This window comes from Cetorhinus maximus, chromosome 4 (assembly GCF_964194155.1).
Source record: "Cetorhinus maximus chromosome 4, sCetMax3.hap1.1, whole genome shotgun sequence".
In the NCBI taxonomy this organism is placed as follows: domain Eukaryota; kingdom Metazoa; phylum Chordata; class Chondrichthyes; order Lamniformes; family Cetorhinidae; genus Cetorhinus; species Cetorhinus maximus.
Window position 1 is genome coordinate 54,393,015 of NC_135882.1, and position 17,339 is coordinate 54,410,353.

A 17,339-nucleotide genomic window follows, 5' to 3' on the forward strand; every position below is an offset into this window, starting at 1 on the left:
GTACTTTTGAATTCTAACAGCCTTGGTTCAAACATGGACAAAAGAGCTGAACTCCTGAGGTGAGGTGAGAGTGACTGCCCTTGATATATAGACAGCATTTGACCGAGTGTGGCATCAAGGAGCCCTGGCAAAACTGGAGTCAATGGGAATCAGGGGGAAAACTCTCCACTGGTTGGAGTCAAATCTAGCACAAAGGAAGCTGGCTGTGGTTGTTGGAGGTCTGTCACCTCAGCTCCAGGACATCACTGCAGGAGTTCCCCAGTATAGTGTCCTAGGCACAACCATTTTTGCTGCTTCATCAATGACCTTCCTTCCATCATAAGGGCAGAAGTGGGGATGTTCACTGATGATTGCAAAATGTGTGGCACTATTTGTAATTCTTCAGTTACTGAAGCAGTCCATGTACAAATGCAGCAAGACCTGGACAATATCCAGGCTTGGGCTGACAAGAGGCATGTAACATTCACGCCACAAAAGTGGCAGGCAATGACCATCTCCAACAAGTGAGAATCTAACCAACCATTCAATGGCATTACCATTTCTGAATCCCCCACTATCAACATCTTGCGGGTTACCATTGACCAGAAACTAAACTGGACTAGCCATATAAATACTGTGGCTAAAAAAGCAGGTCAGAGGCTAGGAATCCTGCAACAAGTAGCTAACCTCCTGACCCACCAAGGCCTGTGCACCATCTACAAGGCACAAGTCAGGAGTGTGATGGAATACTCCCCTCTTGCCTGGATGGGTACAGCTCCAACAACGCTCAAGAAGCTTGACACCATCCAGCCAGCTTGATTGGCACCCCATCCACAAACATTCACTGCCTGCACCACCGACACACAGTAGCAACAGATCTTGTACCATCTACAAGATGCACTGCAGGAACGCATCAAGTCTCCTTAGACAGGACCTTCCAAACCGACAACCACTACCATCTAGAAGGACAAGGGCAGCAGACACATGGAAACACCACCACCTGGAAGTTTCCCTCCAAGCCACTCACCATCCTGACTTGGAAATATATCACCGTTCCTTCACTGTCGCTGGGTCAAAATCCTGGAACTCCCTTCTTAACAGCACCGTGGGTGTACCTATGCCACATGGACTACAGCAGTTCAAGAAGGCAGCTCACCACCACCTTCTCAAGGGCAATTAGGGATGGGCAATAAATGCTGGTCTAGCCAGTGAAGCCCACATCCCATAAATGAATAATAAAAAAAGTGACAACCAATTTGTGCATAGCAAGTTCCCAAAAACAGCCATGAAATAAATCACCAGATTATCTGTTGTAGGTATTGGTTGAGGGGAAAATTTTGGTCATGGCACCATAACTCCACTACTCTTCTAGTGCTGTGTCAGCCTAGATTATGTGCTCAAGTCTTTGAAGTGGGGCTTGAACCCACAACCTTCTTGGTCTTGGAGTTTATGGTTGTGTCAATCAAATTATTAAAGCTGTCTATAACCTATAAATTCTTGAAAAACTTTGAGATTGTCACTGAGCCTCCTTTTCTCAGTATAAACATTCTCAGCATCTTTAGCATCTCCTTGGGGTTCAGTTTGCAACAATCTTCATCCAGAAGTGCCGAGTGGATGATCCATTTCGGCCTCCTCCAGAGGTCCCCTGCATCATAGGTGCCAGTCTTCAACCAGTTTGATGCACTCCGCATGACATCAAGAAACAGCTGAAGGCATTGGATACTGCAAAGGCAATGGGCCCTGACAATATTCTGGTAATTGCATTGGAGTCTTGTGCTCCAGAACTTGCCACTCCCCCTAGCCAAGCTGTTTCACTACAGCTAGTAATGTGGAAAATTGCCCAGGTATATCCTATATAGAAAAAGCAGGACAAATCCAATCTGGCAAATTACCACCCCATCAGTTTGCTCTCGATCATTAGTAAAGTGATGGAAGGGATCATCAACAGTGCTATCACATAACAATTTTTAGCAATAACCTGCTCACTGATGCTCAGTTTGGGTTGTGCCAGGGCCACTCAGCTCCTGGCGTCATGACAGCCTTGGTTGAAACATGGGCAAAAGAGCTGAACTTGAGGTGACGTGAGAGTGACTGCCCTTGACATCAAGGCAGCATTTGGCCAAGTGTGACATCAAGGTGCCCTAGCAAAACTGAACTCAATGGGGGCTGGGGAGATGACTCTCTGTTGGTTGGAGTCAAAGCTATCACAAACCAAGATTGTTTGGTTGTTGGAGCTCAATCATCTCAGTTCCATGGCATCACTGAAGGAGTTCTTCAGGGTAGTGTCCTAGGCCCAACCATCTTCAGCTGCTTCATTCCTTCCATCATAAGGTCAGAGGTGGGGGGTGGGGGTTGAGGGTCAGTGCTCGCTGATGGTTGCACGATGTTCAGCACTATTCGCGACTCCTCAAATACTGAAGAGGTCCATGTCCAAAGGCAGCAAGACCTGGACAATAACTAGGTTTGGGCTGACAAGTGGCAAGTAACATTCATGCCACACAATTGGCAGGCAATGACGATTCCAAACCGAGAGAGTATGAGCATTGCCCTTGACATGCAATGGCATTATCATCACTGAATCCCCCACTATCAACATTCTGGGGGTTACCATTGACCAGAAACTGAACTGGACTAGCCATATAAATACTGTGGCTACAAGAGCAATTCAGAGATTAGGAATCCTGTGGCGAGTAACTCACCTCCTGACTCCTCAAAGCCTGTCCACCATCTACAAGGCACAGGTCAGGACTGTGATGGAATACTCCCCACTTGCCTGGATGAGTGCAGCTCCAGCAACATTCAAGAAACTTGACACCATCATTCTGAAGCTAGACTCACCAATGTACAACATGGTGGCAATGGTGATGGACCCCAAAACACTGAAAATGCAACTTTAAAGAAGATTAAATTTCAGGCCTGTAACAGTGGCGCCAAAACTGCAGAACTCTGCAAGACAGATTTGAAGAACTCCAAGGGCAGAATTTTGCGACAGTGGGATTTTACATTCCCGCTGTCGTCAATGGGATTTATAACGTCCCGCTGCATTTTATGGCCCCGTCCCCGCTGAAACGGGGCCGGAAAATTCTGCCCCAAAGCTGCTTCATTGATGAAGTGAAGGCAGGAAGAGTGAGAAAGCCAACTCTCAAAGTCATTCAGGGCTGCACCATAGCTCGTGGTGGCCTGGGAAGAAAATCCCGATCCAGCGATTGTAGGCTTCAAGTCAGAGAACCAACCAAAGATCAAGGAACTGGTGATCAACCCTTAAAAAGGGAAGAAATCAATTTTAATGGCACACTGGACAAGTAACACTGGGAGAAAAAAAACAGATCCTAGCAAAGGCAGATAAAGGAAAACACTGCAGTCTGGGTCTGAGGTCAGTGCCATTACACGTGGAGACTGCGAGCAGCACAAAAGAGAAAAATTAAAATACTTGATGCTCGAGGTGAAGGGAGTGAAGGTATTATTAAAATAACTTAAAGCAAAACCGTTTTTAACAGCTTTGCAGTGCACAAGGAATAAATACCAAGTCCAGCTGAGAGATCCCACAGGGAGAGACAACGACTGCAGTGGGTGTTGGTGAGAAGCTGAGCAACACGGGAAAGCTACAAATATTAGAAGGAAAATTTAAAACTTTGGGTAAATCACCTAAAAGCTTAGAAAAGCCATGGATCCTAAATTTATGCTACCTGAGAGGTTTGGACACATGGAAAGTCCAAGTCAAACTCAAAACTGGGCACGTTGGAGAAAAAGATTCTTGCGGTTCTAAATTGCTTCAGGATTGGACAATAAGTCTGAAGCTGAACAGGTTAACACATTACTTTACTCCATAGGAACAGTAGCAGATAATGCAAGCAGAGCATCAGTAAGACCTTTGATAAATTTGAAGAAGTCTTAAAAGCCTTCACTAACTATTTCAATTTGAGGTGCAATAAGATTCTGGAAGGCCAAATTTAACAAAAGTGTCCAGAAACTAGGCGAACCAATAGATGCTTTTATTAATGACATTTACAGGGTGGTTTAGGATACAAATATGGAGACTGAGGTCTAGACATGCTCTTTCACTTAAAAGAGAGGAAAAGAGAAATTAAAAGAGAGGAAAACAGAAATTGATAGGAGACTGCATGGTAGACAGTGTTACCAATGGCTCCCGATCAGGCTTGTTGCAATCTAAGGAAGACCTAAACCTAAAGTAAGCAATACAGCTGGTGAGACAAACAGGGGTCCATAAACAGAACAAGGCAACACTAACAGGTGAAGAAAAACCTTGGCTCAGGAAAGCTCCAGTGACCATACAGATCCTTAAGCCCAAGAATGTAAAAGACACATTGGAAATGAAGGTGCTATTTGGAGGGAAAGTGCAAGGTGCTATAAAACCCAGCCAGCACTGTGATGCACAAAATTCCCACAGGCTCAAACAATGTCTGGCAAACATTGCAGAGTGCTTTCTCTGCAGAAGAAATGGTCATTTCTGGGAGGTGTGAGGAAGTAAAACCTCTAACTTCACAGGTTTCAAAGAAAATGTCTTCATGCACAAGGTTATAAATAGAGTTGAAGAATTTCCACCAGAAGAGGAAGAAAATTATTTCCTGGGTGACATCAATGACCCCAGTCAAACATTCTGGAATGCAGGTATATACATCAACTGATATGTCACCAACTTTGAACTAGATACTGGAGTGAGTGTAATGGTTTTGTCAGACAACAAAAACCCTGGTTACCAATGTATTGCCTGCAGCCAATGGAAACCCAACTATAGGGTCCAGGAGTGATCAAACTAAAAGTCAAGGGAAGGTTACAGACAACACTCCAGTGCAAGGGAAAGCAGATATTGGAAACATTGTATGTTCTACAGAATCAGGAATTCTCTCTTTTAAGTGGAAGAGCTTGTATAGACCTCAACCTCATCTGGAAAATGGAAGAAGTTAATCAGCAAGAATCTGAGGGTGACTTCAGAAACGAATTCTTGAAACTTTCCAACTGCAATGAAGATCTGGACTGTGAATTCACGCTGACTTTTTGACACTCTTCAAAGAGATTGATACTCCAGCTGAGGGTGAGAGGGAGGTGGGGGTGGGGGGAGGTCCACTCACTCACAATGAATGCACCGTGAAAAATTTAAACCAGAAGAAACACAAGAATGCGAGTGATCACTCATCACTTTGTAGCATTGCTTAGCAAGTGGAAGATGAAAATCTGGTGATGGAATACCCTGTTCAAACAATACACTCACCCAACGGTGGTGATCTTCGAGTACATCAACACCTATCCATCCATCAACAGTGGTCATCAAGGATACTAGCAGTCAAGAAATCAAAAACTAGGCATGGAACCAAGACACGCAATGTCGACTTTTTCTATGTGGGAGCAAAGTGACCTTTTTGATAAACCAGGTCTGCTGGATTTTGAGGGAAACCGAGGCATTGATCAGGTGGATTCCTCACAGATTCCCATCCTAGCCAAAAAATACTGCCACGGCTAGATGTCCAGGACTATCCGAGAGTTCAAGAATGAGAGACCATAAGGAGTCATCGCTCCAGAAATAAAGAAGGGCAGAAAAGCCAGACAGAAGAAAGATGGCAAACTCAAGAAGCAAGGGTAGGGAGCATGTGAAATGCAAAGAGGGGGATAAACCTGCAAAATCAAATAAAGAGGGAAGGAAATGTGATCAAGAAAAGTATAATAGTGAAGACAGGAAGAAACGGACCAAGTCTAGATCCAGAAGTCAGACCCAGGGAAAGAAGGAGTAATAGTCCAGAGAGATGACAATCAGCAGAGATCTTATTTAGTACATACTTTAGAAGGTACTATGCATAGAAACCGAAGGAATCTTATTTCCATTCCTCAAAGACAACCAACAATCATGCATATGGAAGAATCAAATGTTGAATCAGAAATTAATAAAGAATCAGATACTATAACCCTCAATGAGGACTATCCAAGTCAAGAAAAAGGAGATTAAAGAGAGACTACTGATCTTCAAAGCCTGACAAGAGCATGATCAAGGAGAGTTGTGAAACCTCCTGACAGATTGAATCTGTGCTGTCAGAGATTTGGGGGGGGATGTGGTAGTTTTAAAAAATGTATGTAAAAAATATGGACAAAGACTTGTGGGGGTGATGATGTAGTATTAGGGTTTTAAGGGTTAAAGCAACTTTTCCAACACGCAGCCCACAGGCCAGCTGTTGCTCACAAAGCCCCCACCCCCGCTGTAGCCCTGGGAGGTTGTTTTCAAAATGCAGGTAAGTGCAGTGGAAGATCCAGAAAGAAACTGCTCCTCCAATCACAGACTGCTTCTCTCCCACATTTGCTGATGATAGGCCCACTCATGTGGGAGAGAAGCAGTCTGTGATTGGAGGAGCAGCAACACTGGTGCCAGTGAGTAGAGAGAGAGAGAGAGACTGCTGTGTCGGGTGGGGAAGAGACTCGCTGGCGTGCCATGGGGTGGAGAGGAGGAGATTTCCTGCTGGGCCCAGCCAGGCGGGGGTGAGACTCACTGCTGGGCCAGGCCAGGTGGGAGAAGGAGAGATTTGCTGTCAGGCAGGTAGAGGCTGGATGCGATGGTGCGGGTGAGGGATGTGGGGGCTTCATGGTGAGGATGAAGAGACTCGGTGCCCAGGGCGTGGAGAGAGAGAGAGAGTGAGTGAGTGAGGGTGGGAGTATGGGAGTGATTGTGTAAGTGAGGGGGTGAGTGAGTAAGTGTGTGAGAGTGTGAGTAGGGGAGAATGAGTAAGTGGGTGTGGGGGAGAGTGAGTGTGTGAGAAAGAATGAGTGAGTGTGTGCGAGAGAGTGATTGAGTGTGGGAGAGAATGAGTGAGTGTAGGAGAGAGTGAGTGAGTCTGGGAGAGAGAGAGTGTGTGATGGGGAGAGAGAGTGAATGAGTGAGTGAGAGTGAGAGTGAGAGAGAGAGGGTGAGTGAGTGTGGAGAGAGAGAGAGCGAGTGTGGGAGACAGACTGAGTGTGGAATAAGTGTATGTGTTTCTGGCTCACTCGCAACCTCAGGATTCCCACTCACCCTCACCTCCATATGCCAACCCACAACCACACCCACTCACACAGTGGCTAAGGGTGAGTGAGAGAGCACCAAGAGATTGGGAGTGAGCCAGACAAATAGACTGTCCTTCTTACACTCTAATGGCGATCTTTATTAATTACTCTTCTTAATTATCAAATTATTGCTTTGACATTGTTTTATTTTTGCTCAACAAGTTGTTTCTTTTCTTCATACCTCAACTTTATTTTGAAATTCACATTTAATGTTGTGCCAAACCTTACCTTTCTGAAATTTGCCCATCGACCCCTTGAGTGAGAAGAAAGTGGAAATGTGGCCCCCCCAAGTGAAAAGGTTGGACAAGCCTGGGTTAAAGTGTGGGGCTGTAAATAGCACCACCTATAATGATGTAAGAGAACGCATAATGAGGAATCGAGAGGGAGAATGTTCATGGCTTCAGCAGCATAACAATTAGCCATGGGTAGTTCAGTTCATTTCGAAGCTAGACTAACCAATACACAACAGCCCTTGAAAGAAGATAAGTATGGTCAGGCTCACCAGGGCTAATCAGGCAGGTCACAGCTAGGTGGCAGGGTGGGAGATGTGGAAAGGCAGGAGAGGGTCTTTCAGTGGTGATGTCCCTTTCCACCATGGGGTCGCCTGTGGGTCACAGGGTGCCCGATAAAGAGGGCCCCTCCCAAGAGCCTGCAGGGTGGCTGCCAGGGTATACCTGGCAGTCTCCCCACATGGTGGACTGTTTTGCCAGCAGCAGAATTAAGAGGTCATGAAGTGATCATTAATTGTCCACTTAAGGGCCTCATTTGGCCTAAGAGCAGGAGGCCTACCCTCCTCCTTCCCCATTGCTGGTAAAATGCCATGTCTTCTAACTTTCCAGATCAAGCTCTTGTGTGGCACTGTGTAAAAAGCTTCACTCAGGTCTTAATACATAACATCTACTCAGGTTTCCCTTTATGCACTAAGCCTACTATCACCTTGGAGAAGCCAAATGGGTTTTTCAGATGTAGCCTCCATCCTATAAAGCTGTCCTAACTCTCTAATTAGTTTGTATGTCTCCAGGTGGCTCATTATTCCCCCTTTGAGATATCCTCATACATTATACTTACTAAGGATGTCAGATAACTGTAATAATTAAAGGAGGCTAGAGATTGGGTCTGTGTGTAACGTCAGCACCCTATAGCAATCATAGCATGAATTAAATATGAAAAAAACATTTTAAATTAATAGGCAAATGTTCTGCAAAAACTGACCTGCACACACAGGAAAATCAACCTAGTTGCCATTGTAATGGTATATTTGTAAGATGACCACATAATGCTGTATAAAGGCAGGCATCTGAAGAAATGGAGAAGTCTGCTTCATATTTAGTACTTGTTGTCAATCATGTCTCATGATTAATGTGTGACGAACAAGTGGCTTGGATTCTATGTGTAAATTGGCATAGCAGGGCATGTATGGCACATGATGTCCAGGGAATCTGGAATGTTCTTCTCGGCTGAACCATACAATAAATCAACTGCACCAGTACGTGTTTATCTATTGGCAACATTTTCAATAAATATAGTGTTGCTTCTTCTAGGCTGAGTTAGCCACAAAAGAAGAGTTAGACATGGTGGAAATTTCTGGAAGAACATTGTACTGCCCTGAGAGTCCCGGTTAGTAGAGCTGCTATGGTGCACACATTTTCAGGGAGCAGATTTTCCTGAGACAGTTGGCCTTTGAACTCCAGAAAGTAAATATCAAATGCCAGGCTTCACATCATGCAGGAAATAAATAATACATTCAAGCAATGCACTTCCCTGTTGGCACTTCATAATAAGATGCCCTCCATTATTCATGTTGTTCTACCTACTCTTTTCACAGATGAAAGATTCAGAAGTCCTGACACTTTATGGTCCTGTAAAGAAAGGCACATTCAGGACCTTTTCTCTATGTGAAAAGAAAGACATGCATTTATATAGCACCTTTCAGTACCCCAGGATGTCTCAAAAAATTTTATAACTGTGGTAACCTGAGGTGCAATACACTTTTAAGAGAATGTGAGCAGATTGACCACGTGACTGTGCAGCACGGGTTACAATGCTAATCAGTAGTTTATAATAGGGTCTGGCCTGAGAATCACACGTGTCAGTGCTCTGTTACTTGTGTTAATAAATAGCATGTGTTTCATCTTACATTGGTCCCTGAGCCTGCAGTATATTGCTTACCAACTCAATCACTGAGCAAAGTGATCCGACAGAAGGAACGTAACAACAACCGATGAGGTGCTTTTGACTTCTAATGCAAATGCAACAACCAATCTGCACATTGCAAGATCCAACCAACAGCAATGTGATAATGACAAGATAATGGGCTAAAAATTCCATTAGACACATTGCCAGGCACAGGGATTGTGATGCGAGATCACCTTGTGCCTGGTTGAGGTGATGCAGGCAGCATGCAAACTTCATTCTGCCTTCTCATCTCAATGATTGTGGCATGCAGCCCAGTGTGAAACACGCTGCTGACTGGATGTACACTCTGCACGGCATCCAGGTGTGCGTGTGGTTAGCATGACTCACAAATAGACTCCACTTCCTAAAGGTAGCCTGCTGTTCTTAAAGGAGAGGTATATTCAGGCTGCAGCAGCTGGTAGAAGTGTGTGTTAAAGTAATTGAAGGAAGGAAGAGTAATAGCAGTGGGGCACGGACTACAGAGAGAGGGCTCCTGGTTCTCTAATATGGAACTGGAGGCGACAGTTCATAATGCCAAAAGAAGCAGAGATGTCATGTTCCCACAGGCAGCCAAGGAGGTCATAAAGGTATATCCTAAGAGTCGGATGCCAAGGATTTGGCTGCGTTGCTTCAATGACCTCACCCGAGTGTTCAAGGTCAGTGAATGCAACTTTAATATACCCAATGCATCACCAAACTCCATGGTGCTCAGTACACCACAGCTCCATGGCTCAACAGTAGGCAATCAGGACTCATGCCTAACATCCAAATGCTTCACCGCACCTCACACCCATGCCTCACAGCTTCCACATGTTCCCGGCTATTCAGCTTTGACAGGCTGAACATGGTGCAACACACTCACTGACGCTCTTCCCTATCTCTTGCAGGACAAGGGTGTACATAACAGGAGGCAGCAGCAGAGAAACAACAGAGGGCAGACTTTCCAACATGGAAGTGGTGTCCAGCTCCATGAGAACACCTTCAGGCCCAGTTTTGAAACAGCATCTGATGGCCAATGTCACAGCTTCCATTGCAGCACCGGCAAAAACCACCCAACGCCTCCAGTGTAACAATGGAAGCTCAGACTTAGGTCATGAGATCAATGCTTGTTGTCATGCAAGTTCAGCTTGGTGCCACGCAGACTCAGGCTGCTGTCACCATGGCTGCTGTGTTCAAAAGAACATGTTGGCTTTCCCAAGGCTCCACAATCTGTGCTCGAGTAGATTACTAGGATTGCTGAGATGTCATCTCGGAGGAGTGCATTGGCTCCACATAGTATGAACCTGCCATTCTCTCTGGAAGACAGCATTCATGCTTCCACTTTTGCCACTTTGCCAGTGCCCTTGCTGAGTTTGCCAAAGTGGTCAGGAACTGCTCAAAGTTGTCTTTCAAGTCCATCTGCAGTCTCCTCACTGAAAGCCAGCAATCCTCCACCAGCCAATGCGTAGGGGCACTAGGCCCGGCAAAGGCACTCACAGAACAGGCACTAAGGGAATGCACATGGGAGATCAGTTCAGTTTTGTATACACAATTGAATTGGAATCATTGTTGAGTTGAATTGTTAAGGTATGTTTTTTTTCTGTGGTGTCTTTTATTTCAGGATTTTGGTCAAGAGGACGCTGTGATTGTTCATCGCAGAGGATTGGAAAGGTGGGGAAATGTGGAGAAGTGGTGATGCTGGGATGAAATTTTACAGGGACTGGAGTCTGAGTAACCACTGACAAACAACCTGTCCGGCTTGTATAGGACCCAGATGCCTCCCCTCCTTCCTCCTCCTCTTACTCTTTCTTCTCAATTCCTCGTCCTCCTTCTCCTGCTCCCTCCAAGGTTCACAGCAAAAATCTGGAGCCAGGGGTTGCACTTTTATAACAGAAAGATCGTGGAGGATTCAGCACACCAACATCAATTTGGAAGCACGATTCGCCAAGTGTTAGAGATTGCCTCCAAACAGCTCAGTCACTGGAACCATTGTTTTAGAACTCTGATTGTTTGCTCCATGTTGTTCGTAGTTGTGGCATGGCTCATGTTGCACGTGCACTGTCCACATGTGGTCAACTAGCAGAGTGGAGTCATGGGCCACATGTAGAGTGCATGTTACTGAGCAGCCATCCTCTGGCTCATGGTGGTGGTTGAGTTATGGCAGGAACGGCTGGCTGGTACAGAATGAAAGTGACATGGTGGGATAATAGGCATTCACTGACATGGTGCTCTGCACATATTTGTGCACTAACCCCATAAGACAGAGTGAACCCTTTGTGGTTGCAGAATATCTCTCCGTCAATTTATGTATTCAGTCGTCGGCTCACTGCACCATTGGGAATCCTGCTACCTTTCCAAATCCAGGTGCCCAGTCCTTTTGCTTTTCTCTGGTTAGAGAGAAGTCTATAAAGTTCCCTTTCTTGCCGTACAGAGCCCCTGTCACCTCCCTGATGCAGTGATGCACAGCAAACTGTGAAATGCTGGCAATGTTGCTGGCTTCCACCTGAAAGGATCTTGTTGTGTAAAATTGAGGGCCATGCTAATTTTCACAGCCACTGGCAGCACCACCTTCACCTTGCTCTGTGGCTGTGGGTCTGGATGAAGGAGGTGGCACATTTCACTTATCACCCCCTTGTTGAAAAGTAACTGCCTCAGAGACCTCTCCTGGCTGAGGTAGGTGAAGTTCTCCCTGAAGAGCGTAGGTGGGCAGGGCCTTTCATTGAGAGCCCTTTTCCTCCTCTCTCTGCGTACAGCTTTCCCTCTCTGCCGCCTGTGCTCCATGTTCTTGTCAAGCTGCAGTCCAAGAGGCACTGCAATGATGGACCCCATGAACGATAACAAGTTTTTTTTTTACTTAAAGGTCTTCAAAATCCTCTGAAGCCCTTGGAAAAGTAGTACATTACTAAACGACTCTTGACCCAGGAAATATGTTGGGGTCATGGTTGGGTTGGAAATGAAGATAGCCGGCCCACCTCTCTGGCCCCCTGCTGGAAAGAGAAGATTCTAGATTTATGCATCAATTATTGATCTCTGCCAAATTCCTAAAGTTATATGCCACAGCTGTATACTAAATCAACAACCTTCAACAATATCCCTTATGGATGATGATTCCATATCCCAGCCAGCGAAGTCCAAATCCCATGAATGAATAAATAAAAGTGCTTTCTTGTTAAGTACATTTATGGTACAAGGTATTATATTATAATTGCTTGAATAAATACAGCATTTAAATCAACTAGAATTACATTTTAATCACAATGAATAGTAAAGGTAACTAAATGAATAAACCCTGTAAAAAATATTCAGATCTTCACCCCTCTTCCCAATATTCCCAATTTATTTGTATTGTTAAAAGATACCTGGTAATACGGAGCGCTATCTGAGTTTTAGTCAGTTTAAACACATTTCACTAAACAGATAAATAATGGAATCATCACTGATAACTGATTGTAGATGCCTGTGGATAATAAATCATTTAGTTTACAAATAAACTATGAAGGAATAATCTTTTTTTCTAAGTGACAATCCAAGACACTGTAGTTTTATTCTAAATATATGAATATATAAATCATTTATCGATAAGTTATGTAATTCAAAGGTCTTATGCTCTTTCTCTCTGTTGCTGGTAGCAAGTCAAGAAAGCCACAATCAAAAAGGAAATAGGACAGCTTCTTCAGCCAACCTGCAGAACCAAGTATCTCCAAACCAACTACTAAACTGCCAAGTCAGCTCTACCGGTATCACCCAAGTTAATGACCGTAATATTTCATTACCTGCTTCTATGAGACAAGCCAAAGACTGATTCATATATCTATTTTTTAACTTTTGGATTCAACTTCTCATTTTTGATCTGTGTGTATGTGTGTTACAATTTTATTTTTTCTTGAGTTTTTAGTAACTAATAAACTTACTCTTTCTTTGATTCAAGAAAGCCTGGTTAAATTGGCTCCTTAAACATAAATATAATTGGACTGGGAAAAAATATCCACGGGGGAATGGACCCCTTTTAAATTAACCTTGTTGCGACCATCCGAGGGGGTTGAATAAAGTAGGGGAGCCAGCTCATCCCTCCTCACCCTGGAGCATAAGAAAATTAGAGTCCCTGGGGACCGGTTGTAACAAATGGAAGACCGGTTCAGAATCAGGTTAAACTTGCGTATTCATCAAGTACAATTCATGTCATTTTGACAATAGCCTACTGAATCCATAAACCACTTCATCAGTGGATGCAGAGATAAGAGTACGTACTGTGATTTTTCAAACGCAGAGCTAGCAAACAAAGTTTCTGAGTTGGTGATTGCATCCATTCCCATGGAAGCATTCCAGAGAGATCTGCTAGACAAGACTAAATTGTATAGCACTGAAGAGCTCCTCAAGGATGGATGCAAGTATGAAGCGATCTTGGCAGGTCTCCAATTCTTACAGGTCAACAGATGTTTCACACAGTCAATCTCGTGGAAAACATAGTTGCCATCATACTGTCCAAAGCATTTGCCAAGATTTGAATTATCTACCCTAAGAAAGTTGGTAACTACTCATTATTAGCCAAGATTAGCACAGGAGCAAGTGCCAACATAATACCCCTGCGAATTCTAAAAGATATGTATCCACAGACATGTAAATGCATGGTGAAACCTACTGCTGTGTAACTTTCAGTGTACAACAATTCACCAATTCCATGTCCAGGATCCATGGTCCTGGACTGCAAATACAACCAATCCTCCTGGGTGTCATAGGTGTTCTACAACGTGCAAACTAAAGGCCCAGCAATTGCAGGTCTACCTGTGACCTCGCACTAGTAATAATCCACGGAATCAGTGAGACATCACAAGGCAGATCAACCTCAGAAACTACTATTACCTCAGTTCATGACCTGACATTGAAATATCAGAATGATGAGACAAAATTGGCAGCTTTATGGGAGCTACAATATTACACTTGTAGGACAATGCAAGTCTGTCAATTGAACCACCAGGGAAGTGCAGCATCCACACACAAGACAAATTGAAGGTCGAACTAGCTAAAATGGAGAAAAATGGAATCATTAGAAGAGTACAAGAGCACACAGCTTGATGCAGCTCAATCACATGTGTTATAAAGAAGGACGGATCTTTGAGAGTATGCCTCGATCCATAATGTTTAAATGCAGCTTTGAAACATTATCCTTACAAAATACCCACATTAGAAGAGTTATATCCAAGATTTGCAGGTGCAAAATTCTTCTTGAAACTTGATGCCAAGCATGGCTTTTGGGCATTGCATGTTTGCAACCTGATGTTCTTCAATAACTTCATCGCTCGCACATAGACATAGACTGAATGAGAAGACTCACAAGAGGGACAGTCTATTTGCCAAGTATGAACAATGATATTCAAAGCATCATCAAGAAGTGTAAGACATGTCGAGAGCATATGCCATGTCAGCACAAAGAACCATTGATTCAGCATGAAGTTCCTAAACATCCTTGGCCCAAAATCGCATCTCATCTCTTTCTTGTCCACAGCACTGACTTCATCAGCATCGTCGATTATTTTACCAAGTACCCCATCATTCGACAATTGCACAATACGTGGAGCACAACTGCCACACACACTCTAAGTGCTATTTTCAGTTTATTTGTTGTACCTAGAGAGATCATTATGGATTACAGTCCACAATTTATTGGTAAGCGATTTCAAGATGTGTATGAAAAGTGGAATAGCAATCACATTACTTACTCTCCTCATTACCCTAGACCTAACAACCTAGCTGAATATATGATTCACATGGTGAAATCCCTAATTCTGAAATCTAGACAGACCAAGCAAGACCTACACATTGCAATGTTTCCATCTGAGAGCAACAACTTAAAGTGCAACTATTCCATCACCAGCAGAGCTCATGATTGGCAGACCAGTGGGTATCAATTTACCTACTCTTACCCATTCTACTCTCTCAGAAACTAGAGGGCAACTTTTAAAACTGCAAGAGAAGATGACCAAAATGCATGACAAAAAGGCAGGTACAGAACTGCTAAGTTTACAGTTGGGACAACAATTCCGCATCCAGGTTCCCACGGAAGGTACGTGACAACCAACCAAGGTGACAAGGATTTATTTGGAACAAAGGTCCTATGAAGTCATTACACATAAAGGTGCAATGGTGAGATGTAACTGAGGACAAATCAGATCCATTCCAGATCCTCAACCACCGTACTGTCCTATTGCTTCTAAGGCAAGATCCCAAATGAAACCAGGAACAATGTCCATGAATGATAATCCCACAGATCACTGAGAGCAATTAAAGAAACCTCCTGACAACGTTACAATGACAAGATCTGGGAGTATCAGCAGATTAGCTTTATACCTTAGAGACTCACAGATTTATCAGTTCTATCACTTAAGCAATGGTAACTAAACATGAACATGTATTGTAAATAGTAGTACTTCTTTGGAGGGGGGTAAAGTATCTTTAAAAATAAAGGGGGATGTTGTAATATGCCTTTAAGGGATATCAGCATGACATCACTAGAAGGGAAATGTGTCATGTGATCCAGTCTTAGTTTGACTTTGAGCAGAGCCCACACACACAGCTGTGCTATCTTCAAGCTTTATGTGCCTAGTCTTAATAAATGAAACCACAGTGTGTTTACCCAATCCAGTATGAGCTATTGTTGCCTTGTGTCTTATACAACAAGTAAGCTCAAAGTCTTGTATCATTATAATAGCATGAGACCCGCCACACCCCTCCACTGTGACCATCCCCCCAACCCCATGACCCCCATCCCGCCCCCATTCATCTTTGGTGTGGGGTCCCTTGTCAATCTTGGGCCTCTTCTGGGTGCGTTACTGGCAGCAGCCACTGTTCCAACTTCCACTGTTGCTGCTTGCAATGCACAGCTGCCAACCTCTGATTGGACAACAGCATTTTGGGAGATGGGAATCCTGCCCCTGGGGATGTGATATCAGGGAAGGCTCGATGCTATCCACCTATGTTCCTAATGGGCACTTAATTCAGCGAATGTTCCCAAAAGCAAGTGTTGCAGTGTTCTTGCCAGCTCTCCAGTCGGCAGGCAAGGCCCCTGTCATCTGCATTGAATACCGCCCAATGGGTGGAAGCCCCCCCCTCCATGCCCACAAGCAGATGGGATGGTGGGAAGAGGACCATAAAAACAGGTGATATGACTGTAGCACTGTGCCCAATGCCTACCTGCCTCAGCTGGTATTTAATCAATTAATGGCAGGTTTGTGCACCATGAAACCACTGCCACTCCCCCAGGGTGGCACCTCAGTAATCCTAGTAATTTGTTGGGGAAAGATTGTTGGACTTCTGTCAGACTTTGAACTTTGAGATCCACAGCCATGACGGCAGCAGCCTGAGCCTGCGTGGCACCAAGCTGGGCTTGCATGGCAGCTAATGTTCACTCTAAGCCACACAGCAATACAAAGTTCCCATGCAGGGTATGTACGAGTTGGCTCCTTTAGGTTACCACACATGTGCGGCCACACAAAAAGAATTGGAAGGGGCTCATGGCCTTATACAATCGCCTATATACCACCAGAAAAATAATTAGAGGGCACATTGATGGCAACAAGCACAGATCTCATGATCTCAGACTGAACTTCCACTGCAGCACTGAGGTGTTGGGTGGCTTCTGCATTGTGCTGTTACATTGGCCTGCACACACTGTATTATGGGTGGTTCTGCAAGTGCTGACATGGATTTAGCCCCCACTATCACACTGGTATGGATGGTCCCAAGCTCTCCATGAAGCCCTACTCCACATTGGAATCGGACCCCCTTAAGCTTCTTGACAGTGGCAACAAGTTTTCTGGTAGGCCAGCCAGTGCACCAAGCATCTCGATGTTCATGGCTATCAACATTCTCCTGTGTGCCACCCCACTGAATTCCTCATCTGAGGACCCTGCAGCAGAATCCGTCTGTGACCTTGCACTCCGGTGAGCTGGCAAATGAGATCTCTAATCGCCCTGGCCTGGCTGCAGCTCACTCGAACCTAGTGACTCACTCGTATGTGGATCCCAGCTCTATAATACCCTCTAATGTATGCGTTGTGCTGGTGTTCAAGCTGATGATTGTGAGTATCAGATGAAGTGATGGTGCTTCTTTATCAGGCATCAGATGCAGCTGTTGTACTTCATTAGATGGCTGCAGTGGCTATTCAG